Genomic DNA, 16399 nt, shown 5'->3' with positions numbered 1-16399 from the left:
TAAATGAATATTTGAATATTTTGTGTTTATCCATGGTGAAGTCATATAGCGTAATGATTGTTTTATTCTCTTCCTTGTGAAAGTTCTTATTTTCTTTGCAATTTAATAATTGCTTTTATTGTTTTCATAGGAGCTCTTCCCAAACTGTCATAAAGATGTAACACTCCTCTCAATATATTTAAATAAATCATGTAAGGTCTTAGTTCAAGTTCCATAGAAGTAGAACTCGAGAAAGGAATTTGGATGCATTAAATTTATTGAGTAATCATACTCAAGGGAAGAAGAGTGAGAGGAGCACTGGTCTGGGACAGGAAATAAGCAAGGATTTGGTCTTTCAACTGGGGTTTAGGTTTTGTCCAGTCCCAAGGGGAGAGCTGGGGCAGAATTAGCTCTGAGCAGACAGTTACTGGCACCATGGGACAGAAGTTGTGGAGTTTACAACCTCCAGAGCATGGCAGCTAAGGACAGTTCTGCAAATGAGGGGATAAATGGATGCCTTAAGTATCCATTAGCTGGAGGATGGGTGCACTGGCCTAATAAGTTGAATTGAGATGGGTACAATATCCGATATAGGTAATGTCTCAGTTTCTCCTTTCTCCCTCCACTCCTCCCTCTTTCTTCTTTACGTCTGTCTTGGGGACATTGTTCTGAGTGTCCAAATTTAAGGATCTGTAGGTTTTTCTCTTGGAATGATCAGGTTTTCTAGAGAGTAAACCAGTCTTGCCTGAATCAGCTGTGCCTCATTTTCAGCATTCTTGAAATCAAGGAGCAGGAATAGTCTGCTTGGTCATACATTATAGCACATAGGCCACTTGTATGTTTTATGCTCATTCTACTCTTTGCAAGTATGCTTATGACCTTGAGCTCAATCCTCTGCAAGGGTGGCAAAGGCAATAAAGGGGTAGAAATTCTGGGAGTCAAATTGTTTCTTAAATAGACTTTTAACAAATGCCTCTGTTTTTAGTTTCTCTCCTACGTCTCTGCCTTCAAAAGTAACTGGTTTCGCCACCTGAATCATTTCATGGTCCTGTGACACAAAAATTTTGTCTTTTTTCCTGTTGACAGCCTTCTTAGCTTTCCACTTTCCCTGGTCTGCTTAGTAAGTTGTAATGCGTCCTTCTCCTTTCCAGCTATAAAAAAAATTCCTTGACATACTTGTGGCAATTTTTTTTCAATTTTCTTTGCTTTTTGAGGCTTATTCTTTTTCTCCCCAATTACTCTCATTATAGCCAATTTTAGGAGATAAATTCATATTCAATCACTATGTTAAACTGAAAGGTGATGTTTTTTAAAAAATGAATTTTTAATGTGCTTGATTTTCACCGACATTGACAGAAATTGTAAAACCAATTAGTAGCTATATTTTAATTGTATTATGAACATCCTCAGATTATCTTTGTTAAGCAAAGTGAAAAAGAAAATGCAATAAGTCTATGACCATGCCACCCTGAACAAGCCCGATCCTGTATGATCTCGGAAGCTAAGCAGAGTTGGGCCTGGTTAGTACTTGGATGGGAGACCACCTAGGAAGACCAGGTGCTTGTAGGTGTAAAAAATAAAAAAAATAATGGATTGTAAACTGACAAAGTCCTTGCAATCTGTGAGTCAACCAAGGGTTGCCTCGCCTAAAGGAAAAGAAAAAAAGAAAAAAGAAAATGCCGTAAAATAAAAATGGTAACATATCATTCTTAGCACAGAATCCATGAACATGAATAAATACTTGAATTTATGAGATTAATATCTATCAACTGTAGTACTGGATTGTTTGTGTATAGAAAGTTCAGTGATCCTGTGTGAAATCCTGGTTAATACTGTGTCTCGAAAGAAATGTTCTTTGGGTCCAGGATGAGACTTTGGATTCCCAAAATTCTCAGGGTGTAAGATTTTGTAGTATGCAAGTGGGGACTGTATTTCTCACTTTCTCTAGTACATATATAAGTAAGATTTCAGTCTTTTGTTCCCAGAATAAAATTTTCTGAACTCTATCTTTACGGTAATATATGCTCATAATAAAAAGAAGACTCTGTCTCTCTGGAGAATAGCTCAGCCAAGGAAATTCCATTTTTATAAGGAATCATCCTTTTCCTTGAGAGAAAGCTTGATTGGGTTTGAATCTAAAAACAGAGTTCTTGTTGGAGTATTGATAAGCGCATATCACAGTGGTCCTGTATTATAATAATATGAAACTGATATGGATAAACTTTGTTATTTTCTCAAGTAATTAAAATATTGATTTATAGGGTGCTTCACATTTCTTACAATGTTATTCCATCAGTGGCTAATTTTATTTTTATTAAAGTACTGAAAACTATTAATGCATGGGATTATTCACATGTAACAAAGTTCCTGTTGAGCAAATTGCCAAATGTACCACAGCTATTTAAGCAGGAGAGCAAAGTGAAGAATTGATATCCTGTGAACTGAGTCTGGTATTCTTGTAACTTCACAGTTCTGGCTCTCTTTTATATGCTCTGAACTAACAGACACCTTACGTGCTTTGTTCTAAGATTGCATTCTGAGATATTTTTTAAAATATTTATGTTGTTTGTAACTACTGTAAAGAGCCTTTCAAGTTACGTAATTTTCTTGACAGAAAATCAACTCTATATCATTCATTGAATCTATACTTCTAGCCAGTAGTTGTTAACAACTTATTCCTGTTTACTATTCATATTTCCATAGAATCTGAACTTTAGCCTTCTTGGCGTTTTGTTTTGTTTTGTTTTTTGTTTTTTTGAGGCGCATGCATCTACCTCTGTGATATTCATTCTTGGTTTTGTACTATGTCTCCTTCTGCCATCTCAGCTTATCTATCCCTTAATACTTCGCTAACTCCAAGCCTCTCTGGGTTGAGGGAATCCAGTACAAGCCGTTCCTAGGGAAGCAGAAAAGCCCATGTTCACAAGGTGGCAGTCTGGGCAGTAGTGGGAGGGACCAGGTCAAAGGAATCTTATAACTTGAGCATGTGAGCTATACTTCCTTAGTAGAGGAATTGTATGCCTTAGAAATAAGACTCATAAATATTCTTATAAATCACACCCAATCATAACTTACTACAATATGGTTTCTAAGAGTAATGGAGAATCAGAAACAGGACTCCAGAGTTGCTGTTGAATAGATTTTGCATGGTTTACTTGTATATTTCAGAAAAAGGATTTCCAGTACCTCTAGCACCAAAATTATTCCACATATAGTTCCAAATACAGCCATGTGCCACATAATGACATTTGGGTCAATGAGAAATAGCATTTTGATGATGGTCTCATAAGATTATAATGGAGCTGAAAAAGTCCTATCTGTTAGCAATGTCATAATGCATTACTCATGTGTTTGTGCTGATGCTGTTGTAAATAAATCTACTGGCAGTTACATAAAAGCACTTACAATAATAGTAGTAGGCTGCACCATCTAGGTTTGTGTAAGTGCATTCCATGACATTGGCACAATGAGGAAATCACTCAGTGATGCCTTTCTCAGAATGTATCCCTGCCATTAAGTGGTGCATGACTGTAGTTCATTGTACAATTTCCAGCAATATAAAGAAGTCTTTCAATTCTGAAATAATATTTCTTTTGTGATGCTGAAAAATAGGTTTTTAAGTGAAGGAGAGAATGGAATCATCTGTGAATGTAATATTTTCAACACCGTATTGAGAACAATTGAAAAATGACATTAAGGAATTGATGTTGCCACTGAAATGATGTTTCCCAGAGTGGAGAGGTTCGGCTGCCAGATTCTTGGTCTACCCCAGTGTTATTTGAATCCTACCATACAATCTATTCACGCTCCAAAAGCGCTAGTCAGAACTAGGGTAGAATTCAGCACGGCATAGGCGTTCCCCATCCAATTGCCAGCAGCTGCCTCAGGGCTGTTAGCTGGCAAAATGTTCTGGGGTACCTAATAGTGATAAATGAGTAAACTTACTGACAAGTGGTGATGCTACAAAGCCGTGTTATTTACCAAAGTGGTGGTTGTGGCAAGAGTAAGGCATGTAAAATTGAAATAGAACGAAGTCACCAATGAACCAGAAACACTGAGAAGGTAGGTACACAGAGCCTGAGGAGTGGTGGAAGATCAGGCAGAAACGGGCATCTCATTAGAGATGAGATGGGGGTGAACTGAATAGAGAGAGAAGTCATGTGAAATGAAGAGTGATTGGAGTGGGCAAATGTGGTTAACATATAAGAGAGGCTGGTCGCTGCCTTGGAGGAGTTGTGTCAGTGGAGATGAGGTGACATAGGAGGAAGTCTTTGTAAAACAGAAGGCTCTTAACCGTGGCATCCTGGAGCCTCACTGTGCCCAAAGGAGAATTCCTCTGGAGTTAATGAGGATTTTCAAGCTCCTCTACAGTTGTGTCTTCTGGACAAGAAATAACAGAGAAAACTATAAATGCTTGGGAGTGGTGGTGGTCCTGGTATATGTGACACAGTTTGGGTTATTGCCTCCTTATTTTTATCTAGATTGATGGGGTGGGAATCATAAAACTAAATCATAAAAATCAAATAGAATGCAATTCTAGTGTTTGTATTATGGACAGTAAAAAGAGATGATTTGAGGACATGATAGCTAAACCATTTTCCATTCTATGCACATTGAATTGATGCTACTCCTACTGCATACGTAATTTTTTCACTCCATAAATACTCTCCTCTCAGAATGGAATTGTTTTATATTTATATATTCTTTGTCCCTGTGCATTAGCTATTTATAAGCTTGAGTCTGCGATATGCAGACGCTATTGCGGACTATGCTTTCTTTTGTTCCCTGATGCACTAACTTCAAAATGTCTGTCCTCTTTGCTTCTTTTCTGTTTAGCACTTAGTTCCCTCATGCTCAGGTTAAAGCGAATTTCTTCATCTGTCAGTGGCTTATTTAGGTCTCAGGACAGATGTTCCATTTTTACAATTTTCTTTTTTCCTCCTGTTCTATTTGTACAATTTACTCCCTTAATGCAAGGACTGAAATGATTTTCTTTGCATTTCTGTTGATTCTTATGGAGGTTCGGCCCATTAGGCCTGATGGACTTCTAAAATCACTTACTCCTGTGGAATTACCTGTGTCTGTTTCTTGGAAATGTGAAAATTTATTTACCCAAGTGATGTGATCCTTTTCTTTCTGTTTTTCTCCTCCCAATACACAAGGCAACTTGTCTTTGCCACAGTAATTTTATTTCTCATTTTTTATCATCTGCTGAATTCTTGAGAAAGAGGTCTTGGTGAAATTGAGAAGCAGTGGCTTGTTTGTTTCTTGACATTCTCCCCCTTCGGCATTTATTAGCACAGGCCCTTGTTAGGATGAATTTATGTGCAAGTTTGCTCTGAATATTGTTTAAAATGCTGGAGCTGAGAAAATAGGCAATAATTGTGCACTACCCAGTTTATATCAGGTTTTACTGTAAATACTTAATGAACTTATAGAAGTGCACTTGAAAGATGGCCTTTTTGATTTGTGTAGATCCTGTTATATTACCTATAAAAAACAGAAGGGAGAATGGAAATTCTGTTTCTGAGAATTCTATATTCAAATCTGTCATTAAAAGAATATTTTGCCAACCTAAGAGGCTAGCACCTATTCTTTTAAACAATGCATTAGCTTAATTTTATTACTTTGAAATATTTAGATATATGGTATATGGAGTTCCATTTGTATTTTTGCCCCAACTTCTACAACTATTAGAGTGGAGGTATGCTAATATGAATATCTACAAAATATTCCCCAATAACTAACTTACTTAGTCTTTCTGTCACATGTTAAATTCTCTTGGAATAGACATTAATTTGTCTCACTTAATTGCAGTTGTTTATGCTTGAATGTTTCACTGTGGAACAGGTATATCATTCTCAAGTTAAAGTTAAATCATTTACTTCCTGCTCTTAATATGCTACTTTTATATTTCTTTCATTCAACGCATTTTTTCTTGAGAACTCATTTTGAGCCAGACTAGTCAGTAGGGACAAAGCAATGAGCACAACCGTACACAGTCCTTGTTCTGATGCAGTGGAAGAGACAGGTTTTATATTTAAATGAAGACTACCAGCATCTACTTTGTTATCAATCCCCAGATGTTAAATTTATGGATGATTTGGCATATTTCATGCTAGCTATAGCCATGAGTTATCAAGCCTGGTTGTTTTTACCTCTTAATTGCTTTTTCTATTTTGTCACCTTTTACTTATTGCTACTGTTACTGTCTTAATTCCATCTTAATTACCTTCTCTCAGTTAGACTCTTGCTTGAGCTGTAATTTGTCTTTTCTGTGTTCAGTATTTTTCTCAAATACATATCTAAAACAAAAATCTGTCACTTATTTACTTGATTATAATTCACCTATGCTTGCAGGCTGGCTCCTGTTTCCTTACCTCCCTCATTCACTCATCCCCTCTGAAGACAAAAACTAACTCCTTATATAATAAAATTTAATTTACCAGGAAAGAAAAAGCCGCCTATGAACAGTTTCTGACTTATTTTCTTTGCATATTTGTCTCCATTCTCTTAATTAGAATACTAAATCTAAATTACACCAATATCTTATTTATGTTCTTTTACTCCATGTATTTTCTCTGCCTAGAACACTCTCATCAAAATTAGACTTTTTCTAATCTCACTTACCTCTCATTCTAAACATACACACAAGTGTGGTTAGGTTACTTGTCAATGTGCCTTTATTGCAAGCACTCATGCATATGACTATCAGAGCATCTACCTAATGTGTAGAAATAACTCTCTCTCTCTCTTTCTCTTTCTCATTTCCCTCCCCTCCCTCCCTCCCTCCCTCTCTCCCTCTCTCTCTCCCTCCTTCCCTCCTTCCCTTCCTCCCTCTCTCCTGAATATATTCCATCAAATTTTAACTACTCAAGGGAAAACATTTTTTTTTTATGACAAAGCGGGTCATCAGTACATATATTAACTAAACACTCAAAATATTTAGTAACTTGTGGTTTCTCTGATTTGATCTATCAAAAAAAAAAAATTAAGATTGAACTTTTTGTTCTTTTTGATCTTGTAGCCCCTGTTGCAAACTTTTCCAGAGAACATACTCATGGCTCTAAGATAAATCCTAAAGTAAATAGTGGTGCTTTGAATTCAGGCAGAATAAAAAAGGTCAGAGATTTTCACCTATATCCTTGCACATACACTGAATGAACTAAAGCTATTCATCCCTGACATACAGTGATATAAAAACTCTTCATCTTCAAATGTCTTTAGCCTTCAAATAGGGATTTTTATTTTAAGTATCTAAAGGTGACCTATATTCTAAGGAAGTTTATACCATCACAGGAATAAAGGAATATACTAGTCAAATAGTCTCTAGTTATGTAGATGGTTACTGAGTGGAATTCCAAATTTATTGATCAGTCTTAAGTTTTATTTATAATGAGTAAATAGAAACTAATTTTTCTATTCAGTTTTCCCATTTAAATCCAAGGGGATAGACCACAAATTTTGATATGTGTTTTCATTGTCTTTCAGTTCAAAATTCTAATTCTCTTTTCTCTTTGGTCAATGGAATATTTAAAAGCATGTTATTTAATTTTCAAATGCTTGGAGATTTTCTAGATATGTTTCTGGTATTCTAATTTAATTCTATTATGTTAAGAGTACACATATGATTTCAATCATGATAATTTTATTGAGATTTATTTTCTGCCCAGAATGTGGTCTATCAGGATAGAAGGTCTTAGATACTAGGAATAGAAAAACAAATGGCATGGAAATTATTAAGTAGTTAGTGTTTTTTGTGTAATACATGTTTATAAATGTTATAAACACAAAAAAAATTATATGTACAAGATTCCACGAAAGATTAGCAAAGGAACAAGTTATGATTTAGAGAGACCTATCATTTTGTTGATGCTTACTGTAAGACAGGACACAGGCAAGATGCATTGTATTTATCATAACTTTAGGAGTTAGATATTGTTTTTCTTATATTACTTATGAGGAAAGATTTAGGAATTAGTGGAGTCAGATCACGGGATCAGGAGATAACTTCAAGAGCTTGGCAATGAGAAGGTATCATTAAACTGGGGCAACAGAATGAAAAATACATCTTCAAAGACTTATCTAGCAATTTGAAATCTTCATCTTAGTTTAAAATTCATGAAGATGGAAAATTTAATTAAATATTGTTTCCTATCATTAGACAAAGTCTCCTTGGACCCAGAACTCCCTTGCTGAATGCTGGTACACATAATCTAAATGAGAGGCAACGTGTCCAAGATATGAAGGACTGCATTTGTGAAAGTGCACATCTAAATCTTGGCGTGCGTACCAATTCACAGAAGCAGATGCCTGTATGCAACTGATATCTCCCTAACCAGGAGTGTAGAGACACAGAGCTGTGGTCTCTGGATAATAATAATATCATTTTGTCTTTATTGAGCACTTATCTCTGAGGAACTAAAGTCATTTACAAGAATTAGCTCATTAGTTCATATAATAGTCTATGAAGCAAGTAGATGGCAGCTGATGTTGCCTTTGCTTTGTTGTTGTTGTTTTTTAATACAATTCTTTGAGTGCAGCCTGGGAAATTTGATTAGATAGGTGAACTGGATTCATAACAACCTAATCTGAAAAAAAAAATACCTGTCTTTCCAACTTTGAAAGCATTATTAACATTCAGACAACAATTCTGTAAGTCCTGAAGTTTTCAGAGTATCTGCCAGATAAAGGAGCTAGCCATATCTACAAGTGTTTGTGACTGGGTACATTTTTAAGGACTTGGATTTTATAGACTATTAAATCCAAGAAATATATTTAAGAAATCTGCTGTATAAAAGAAAAATCAAAGCATAGTTTCTTTTGCAGAAAGTTTTTAATCTTACTGGTAAGATAAAAATTTAGAAAGAGGAACTCATTAAGGACATCACAAACACATATATTCTGCATAGATAAGCTATATCTCTCATTCATTCTCTCATTCACTTTCACTCTGTTTCTCTCTCATTCTCTCTTTTCCTCCCTCCCTCTCTCCTTCCTTTTCCCTCCCTCCCTATCCCTATGCCATTTGTATGTCTCTGTCTACCTATCTATCTATGTAAAATGAAATGTCCAAATAAAAATAATATGACAGACAAAAAAAATCTCTCAGGAATGAATAAACAATTTAAGTAGACAATCTTAAGTAAAGGTTGATTATAAACATAGTTTTCAGTTACACTCTAAATAAAATGTAAATGCCTTGCTAGGGCCTTCAAAGCTCTGCATGAATTACCTTGATTACCTATCCAGTCTCATCCGAAAGAGAACTCTCAAATCTGGCCTGTCTTCAAACTTCTAACTCTTCCACCAACATTTTCGATTGCAACTAATGATCTTGCCTATTATTCCACTAAGAAAATGGAAGCAATCAGGAGAGCATTTCCACAAGCTGTTGCTATCAGTTTTGCAGATGTAAGCCTGGTTAGTGTCAAACATGCTCTTCTTTCTTTCATTAAAAAAATATATTCTCGTCTACGGCCATACCACCCTGAACAAGCTCGGTCCTGTTACATTTTGGGGGGGATATGAAAACATGTTGAGTTGCAGCCACCTTCTTAGAAACTGCTGAAGCAAACAACGTAATACTCTGTAATATGACTGAATCATTCTGTCTTTTCCAGTTAGAGAATAGTATTGCTTTTTAAGACTTCATAAAATTAACATGCAAGTAAACATTATTTGATAACATGCCTTTAATACAATTTTAAAAATTGCTTCATTCGTCTTTTTCCAAATAAGAATAAGAGACAACTATAGTTCAGCCTGTTTCCAGGTGAGATATGAAATGACATACAAAGTATGTTCACAATGGAAATCAATTTCAGATGGCAACAGCCAGGAGAGGAAGGACAGAGTAGAAAATGAGGTCAAGACCAATAGCAAGATTCAAGTCAGTGTAGATAAATTAAAATTTTGATCTAAATACCTGACATTGATGGACAGTATTTGAGACAGCTTTTTTGATGTCGGGAAATCACATAAAGCATTGACAGCAAACCCAACTGAGCCCAAAGTTTAACTTCCTTGATTAATAAAGGGGCATATCACTGCCACTAATCTATTAAAGAATATTAAAAGTTAGCAAAGTTTAAAGACATGTTAGATATAAAGGTAATATATAGAAACATACACAGAAATATTATAATGTAGAATGTCATCACTCTGGCTCAGGATCTTGATATAGGCCATACTTAGTGACAAATTTGATACAGTGAAGGTAAAAGGATACCTGTAAACAAAGTCAAAAGGAGATCTTTCTAGAAATTGAATGCATAGATGATGTGACTTCTCTGTAAATCTATAAAAGTTTTCATCTTTGTTCTCTCTCTCTCTTCATCTCTCTGTCATTTTCTGTTTCTCTATCTTTCTCTCCACATATGTTGCATATATATGTAAATCTATAATTAACCAAAAGTTACTCTATTTTTACTTGAATATTTGTATCAGTAATTAGCCACAGTTTATATGCTGTTTGAAAAACAGATCTCTCTATTTTCTACCTTGTTCTTAATGATATGTACTTCTGGCTTAGTTTAAATATCACAATTATTAAGCCAATTGGAAACTTTACATATTTCTGTAAGTATATAACTTTTGAATCGGTTGAGTATGATAAACAGAAACTCAGTTTCAAGTTGCTTAAACAATAAATTTGTTATTTAACTCACCATATGAAGTATAGAGGCAGGATGCTTCCAGGGTTAGTTCGGAAGCTGAATATTATGTAGGATCCAGAATCTTTCAATATTTCCACTTGGAAAATTCCAGTGTATTGGTGTTATCGCCTCTCAAATTGCAGGAAGACTGTAGCAGCTTAATGTCATATAGAGAAAAAATAATATCTAGAAAATAATATGTATTTGGGTGCATTTTTACTTGCGTTCTATTTTTATTAGAAAATAAAACATTTCCTTGAAGCTCTTCAGGTTTCTTGCCAGAATAAAGTCTAATGTCCATGCTGAATCAAACTCCTGTAAGGAAAACGATACCACTGAATAGTTTAAAGCAATACTGATTCACTACCTGGAGTTGGAGATGGGTCCCATCCCCTGGGCATTTGTCCATGTAAAATATGATTAAGTGAGCAAGATTTTGCCAAGAAGGAAGAAGCGTGTGTGTGTGCACACAGTTTTTTTGAGTTCATTAATTGTACGCTATAAGACTTTCTACTGCTTTTAAGTCTTACTTTGTCTCTACCTTGTGTTCTGTGACTTATATTCCCTATATGCTTGTATTTACTTGAGGGCAGTGTCATTCTGGCTTATCTTTGTATCTTTCCAAATGCCTAGGTCAGTGACTAGCACATAGTAGGTTTAAGATGAAACACTTATCTGTAGGATAAACAATGTCAATCACTAGCGTCATTGGCATATAAGGTAATTTTATTTGAAACATCTATTGTTTATTTTAAAATAAATATTACAGATTTTAGCTGAGGTAAGTTATAATGTTTGAGAGTTTGGTCCTCCTTAAAAGAGACAGTATTTTTGAAGGATGTAATGAGATGGTAAAAACTTTTTATTTTATTAAAAAAAACCTGAAGTGGTGGGTAGAAGGAATTGTCATCACCTTATGGTAATAAAGTCTCTATTGCAGGAAAATACCTATGGGAAAAATAATTCTCAATGATTGACTTAATAACTTAGAGGAGGAGAGGAGTTTTGAACTAGAAATGCAAAATAGATTTGAAATCATATTTGAATAAGAGGGATAAAAGAAAGGAACAACAGTTAATGCATGCCTTTAAACCTTACTTGTAAAGAAATAAACTGTGGAAACTAATTTGAATATGTTACCCTAATAATCTATACACACACACTCCCCCATGCGCTCCCCCGCCACGCACACACATAAACCCTGTGAGTAAATGGTATTATCCTCTATTACAGATAAGGAAACTGAGACTTAGTAAGGTTAAATAGGGTCACACAGCTAGTAAATGGAAGATGTGAGTCTCTCGAATCAATAGATTTGACTTTAAGGGCTCAGGGTGTTTAAAAGATATTCAATTATACAAAAACAGTCAGTGGGTTTTTTTCCTCCCTTCTCTCAACTCCTCATGATAGCAAATGGAATGATCCATATACCTTATATATCTAGATTTTTCTAACTAAATATCACAGCCATGTGAATTAAAATGCAGCTTATTCCTTCCTAGTCTTTGAAAAAAAGCGGTATATAAAAATTTTTTAAATAGCCAATTAGTATGTCTATGACCATTTATTCATATATATCTATCTTCCTAGTGTGATGGCAGAAAATTATGTTAGCTATGCATGGTCAACAAAAGCAGAGATTATAAAAGACCCTGTATGAATACTATCTGTGACATTATAATTCTCGTAAGAATTATCTTTCAAGACATGGGCCCAGATTACAGCACAGATGGACAACTAGAATCTTCATTTGGGGAGTTTCAAAAACTATTAAACAATCTAGGATTATGAATTCTGGCCTTCTAACACCTTATATAAAAAACACTGGATAAAAACTATCTATAATTATAAATACAATGAAAAAACACATATTAAAAATAGAAAGTTAGAGCTTTTAAACCCCAAATTTTGTGTTTACAAGAAGGGTTTTTCAATCAATCATCTTAAATGAACTTTATCCAGAACTTAAGTTCTGGATAAACTGAAAAATATTTTATAAGAAAGCATAGAAAAATGTCTTTTTCCATTTATGATTTTGTTTGTTTGTTTCACATTAAAGGTATTTTCCAGACAAAAAGTATTCGGTATTCAATTAAACTTTTATAGTTCAAATATTTATATGCATTTTGACTTCTTCATAAAGTAACTAGATATCTATGTGACTAATGTTTAAAATGTTTAAAGAAAAATTAACTTGTATGTACTGAAATTTTATCTGAAACAAGCATGGAATCATCCCACAAAAATCCAGGTATACTTGCCCTAAAAAGTAAACTGGGGCATGTATTACTGAAGGAAAGGTTCTCTGCACCAATTTTAGAGAATAAATATATGGATTTTCTTAATAGATACCTTCACCTAGATGTCTCCTGGATACTTGAGACTGACCACATTCCAAGGCAATTTTATTATCTCTCCCCTAAAACCTAGAATTATACCTGCTTCCTCATATTAATTAGCGGCAGAGTATCCTTTGAGAGAATAATGTATCATATTCAATTATTCCATCTCCCCTATTACCAACACCTAATAAATCATCAAATGACACAGACTTTACCTTCCAAACAGCTTTTAAATCCATTATTTTCCTTTAGTACTATTGCTTTCTCTCCCCACCCCCTGCCGTCGCCGTTCACTCAGATAATTTCAATAATCTGCCAAGTGTTTCGCTTGCCTATGATTTCTTACTTCAATCCATTATCCATACATTTCTGATAGTTCACTTTCTAAAAGGCAACGTTGACCTGTTAGTACCTTGCTTTTAGCCTATGAATGGCCTCTTCAAGCTCCTTAGTAGAATGCAGATGTCCCCTCGTGACAGGAGCCCTGCTTCTGCTCCAGTTACATTCCTTTGACTCTGCTTCAAGCTTTGCATCCTAGTGACATTACACGATGCAGATTTCCCCTCTTTACACCAATGACATACACTGACTTACTTTGGAATGCTGCTTCTCCTTAATTGACTGTCGAATTACTATACACTAGTTAAAATCCAACTTGAATAATAACCTAAAATAAAATGGCTTTGGAGTTGTCTTTCCTAAGATGCTTTCTTTCTCTCTTGAAAAGGCTCATTTTACTCCACTAAGATAGAATTATTCACCTCTTTTTTTTGCTACCTTTTTAGTTTACACATGCTTCTATTATTTCTTTTAACAAGATGTATAAATATTTTAAATGTATCAATTTTCCTTAAAAAGGATAAAAGCTACCATGTAAAAGGAAATATCCTAGTAGTTTGCAGTTGGTTCTATGTGCTGGCAACCATTTCCTGAGTTTTCTTTGAACATAATTCGAAAGCCTACCTTATAGTAACTGGCTTCAATGCTCGGTTTATTAGCTCCCCATCATTCAGTGGTATCTACCTTTAGGCCATTTGAAACAATAGGTGTAAGTGACAAGACGATACCCTTAATCATGTAACACTCAATATAAAACATAATTATAAAGGATATTAGAAGCATATGTATATGTTTCAATGTCTTATTAGAAGTATGTTGTTGACATTGGATGACCATGGGTATAATTGCAGTAGCAGGAGTAAATGCACCCTAGTTGGTTGATGCCATTGTGCTTGTAAGGAATATTGTTTTCATAGTGATAAGTACTATTAATTTTCTATTGAATTACTGTTGCTAAAATTTGTACACCAGAGGGTACTTATGGCCTCCCAAAATACCCATTGGTATAACTTGCAGCACAATTTTAAAAGTGGATTTTATGCCAGTTGTGAGAATGGAACCAGGTCATGAAATATGAGATATAATATCCAAAGGAGTTAAGGTTGCCAGTATTGATGAGGTATTTTACATCTTCAACCTGTAGCCTTCTTAGTCTTTGAAATACAGAAACTTTTCTACATTTGTCTATATTACCTAATCACTCATATTCTGGTTGGCATTCATTAATATATATATACACGGACATGCAGCCAACACTATGCATTTGTGACTGTGCCATGGTTTTGCAAGTTTTAACAAAAACATAGCCTAACTTTCTCTCCATATTTTCTGCCTTTGGTAAAATATACTTTGTGTATTTCTATGACAGACATTCACAAACCAACAAATATTGTGGTTTTTTTGCACTCAGTTCTGGTGTTCCAGTTTTTATGTGAAAATTGTAATTCAACAATTATTCAAAAAGTTGTCTTAGTTTCTTTAGCTCAGTACTACCCTCTCGTATAGGCATTCTAGTTTGTCAAGGGTTTATCTTAAAATTTGGCTTAAAGTCCAAAACATAATATTGTACTGAAGAGTTGAAGGACCAATCATCTCCTTTCTTGCTGGTGGCATTGGACATTGCACTCATATCGATGCATTCTAAAATCACATTAGCTTTATGACAACTACATGATGCATTTGACTTACTGATCTTAAAAGGAACAAAACGTTTAGATTTTTTTTTGTTCTAACTATTAAGGTGCATTTCTCTCATACTATAAAGTATCTTTTGTTGTAGTATAAAATTTAAAATTATTTTTTAGAATTTCTTTTGTTAGATTATGTCCATTATTTCACCTGTCAAAACCTGTTTTAATACATTTATTTGTTTTGTTGATTATTTAAATCTAAGAGTTGGAGAGGAGAATGATGTGGTAGGCAAATTCTTTGTTAAACAGCAGATTCTCTCATGGAAACTGTATAGCCTTTTCCTCTTGCTTGTAAGAGTTTTATCTGGCCAGATAAAGAGGAGAAAGGCTGGAGAGACTAGCTTCTATTAGAGGAGCTCGGCTCGACTCTTTGATCCCTCTGTGGCTTGGAGGGCATCCCCTAAGTCCACCTTAACTTTCACATTACTCACTATAAGTTCTCTAAGTGGGCTGAACCTCTAAGGACCTATTTTTCTAAATGCCAATAAAAAGGTTTATGCTTGTGCTTTTGGTGGCTGTCACAGAAGAGTTGAAAAGTGACCTCAGTGATCTTGAATTGGAGCCCAGTTGGCTCCTTTTCTTACATTTTCTTTGCCAGTGCCCCAGGCTTCTACTTTTGGACAGAATGAAGGATGAGCAAGTTTGACTGGTAAATGTTATCTTTCTGGTCCTGATAGTGCTAGCATGACTTTTCTATTTAAAATGTGGTTGTGTTCTTAGAAATTCGGAATCCAATGAGGTCTTTAAACATCCTCTTCTGTGCCTTACTCTATTTTTGTTAACAAACACTAAAGGGCCGAATTTATTCTCTTTTAAGACTTTAAAGCATTCTAATTTTAAGCTGTCTTATCAAAATTCACTGGAATGATTTTTGAAATCAGCATTTATAGATGAAAGTTCATTTCATTTCAGTGCATCAGATATCTCACAAGATGACAAGTCCTTCTTAAGATACGTGAGGCCTAACTCTGCTCGTGGGCTGCTGGTTAGTCTGCGGTGCAGGCGATGGTCTATATTCAGTGTGGTAGGGGCTCTGGATGGATCCGCATCTCTGGAAATCTTACCATTTAATAGAAAATAAAAGGTCAAGCTTGAAGAAAATATTATTTTCTAATAGTTAAATCACTATTATGACTCTTATTTTACAGGATGGTTAAAGCTATTTTCATCAGTTCAGAGCCCTACCCCATTTTCCCTGGAGTTGCTTCTGATTTCTAGGGTACTTTTCTTATTCCGCAGCATTGCTAGGAGAGTTCCATATGGTCCAGATGTCCATCAAGCTGCTGCAGAAGGAATTGAGATGTCCTTGTTTCCCCCTGGTTTTTAGTCCATGAAGACCATTTCTTAGTGGTCTCTTGTTCCAGGGCTGTAGTCTTGTTTGAGGCCCTCC

The 16399-nt window shown here is 35.0% G+C and overlaps 1 pseudogene; it reads left to right on the top strand.

The window, feature by feature from the left end:
• Nucleotides 1-1429: 1429 nt before the first annotated feature.
• LOC112475093 lies at nucleotides 1430-1549 on the top strand (annotated as a pseudogene).
• Nucleotides 1550-16399: the final 14850 nt, after the last annotated feature.

The sequence above is a fragment of the Pteropus alecto genome, unplaced genomic scaffold, assembly GCF_000325575.1.
Source record: "Pteropus alecto unplaced genomic scaffold, ASM32557v1 scaffold50, whole genome shotgun sequence".
In the NCBI taxonomy this organism is placed as follows: domain Eukaryota; kingdom Metazoa; phylum Chordata; class Mammalia; order Chiroptera; family Pteropodidae; genus Pteropus; species Pteropus alecto.
Note: the sequence above shows the minus strand (reverse complement) of the source record. Positions and strands in the feature narration are given on the sequence as shown.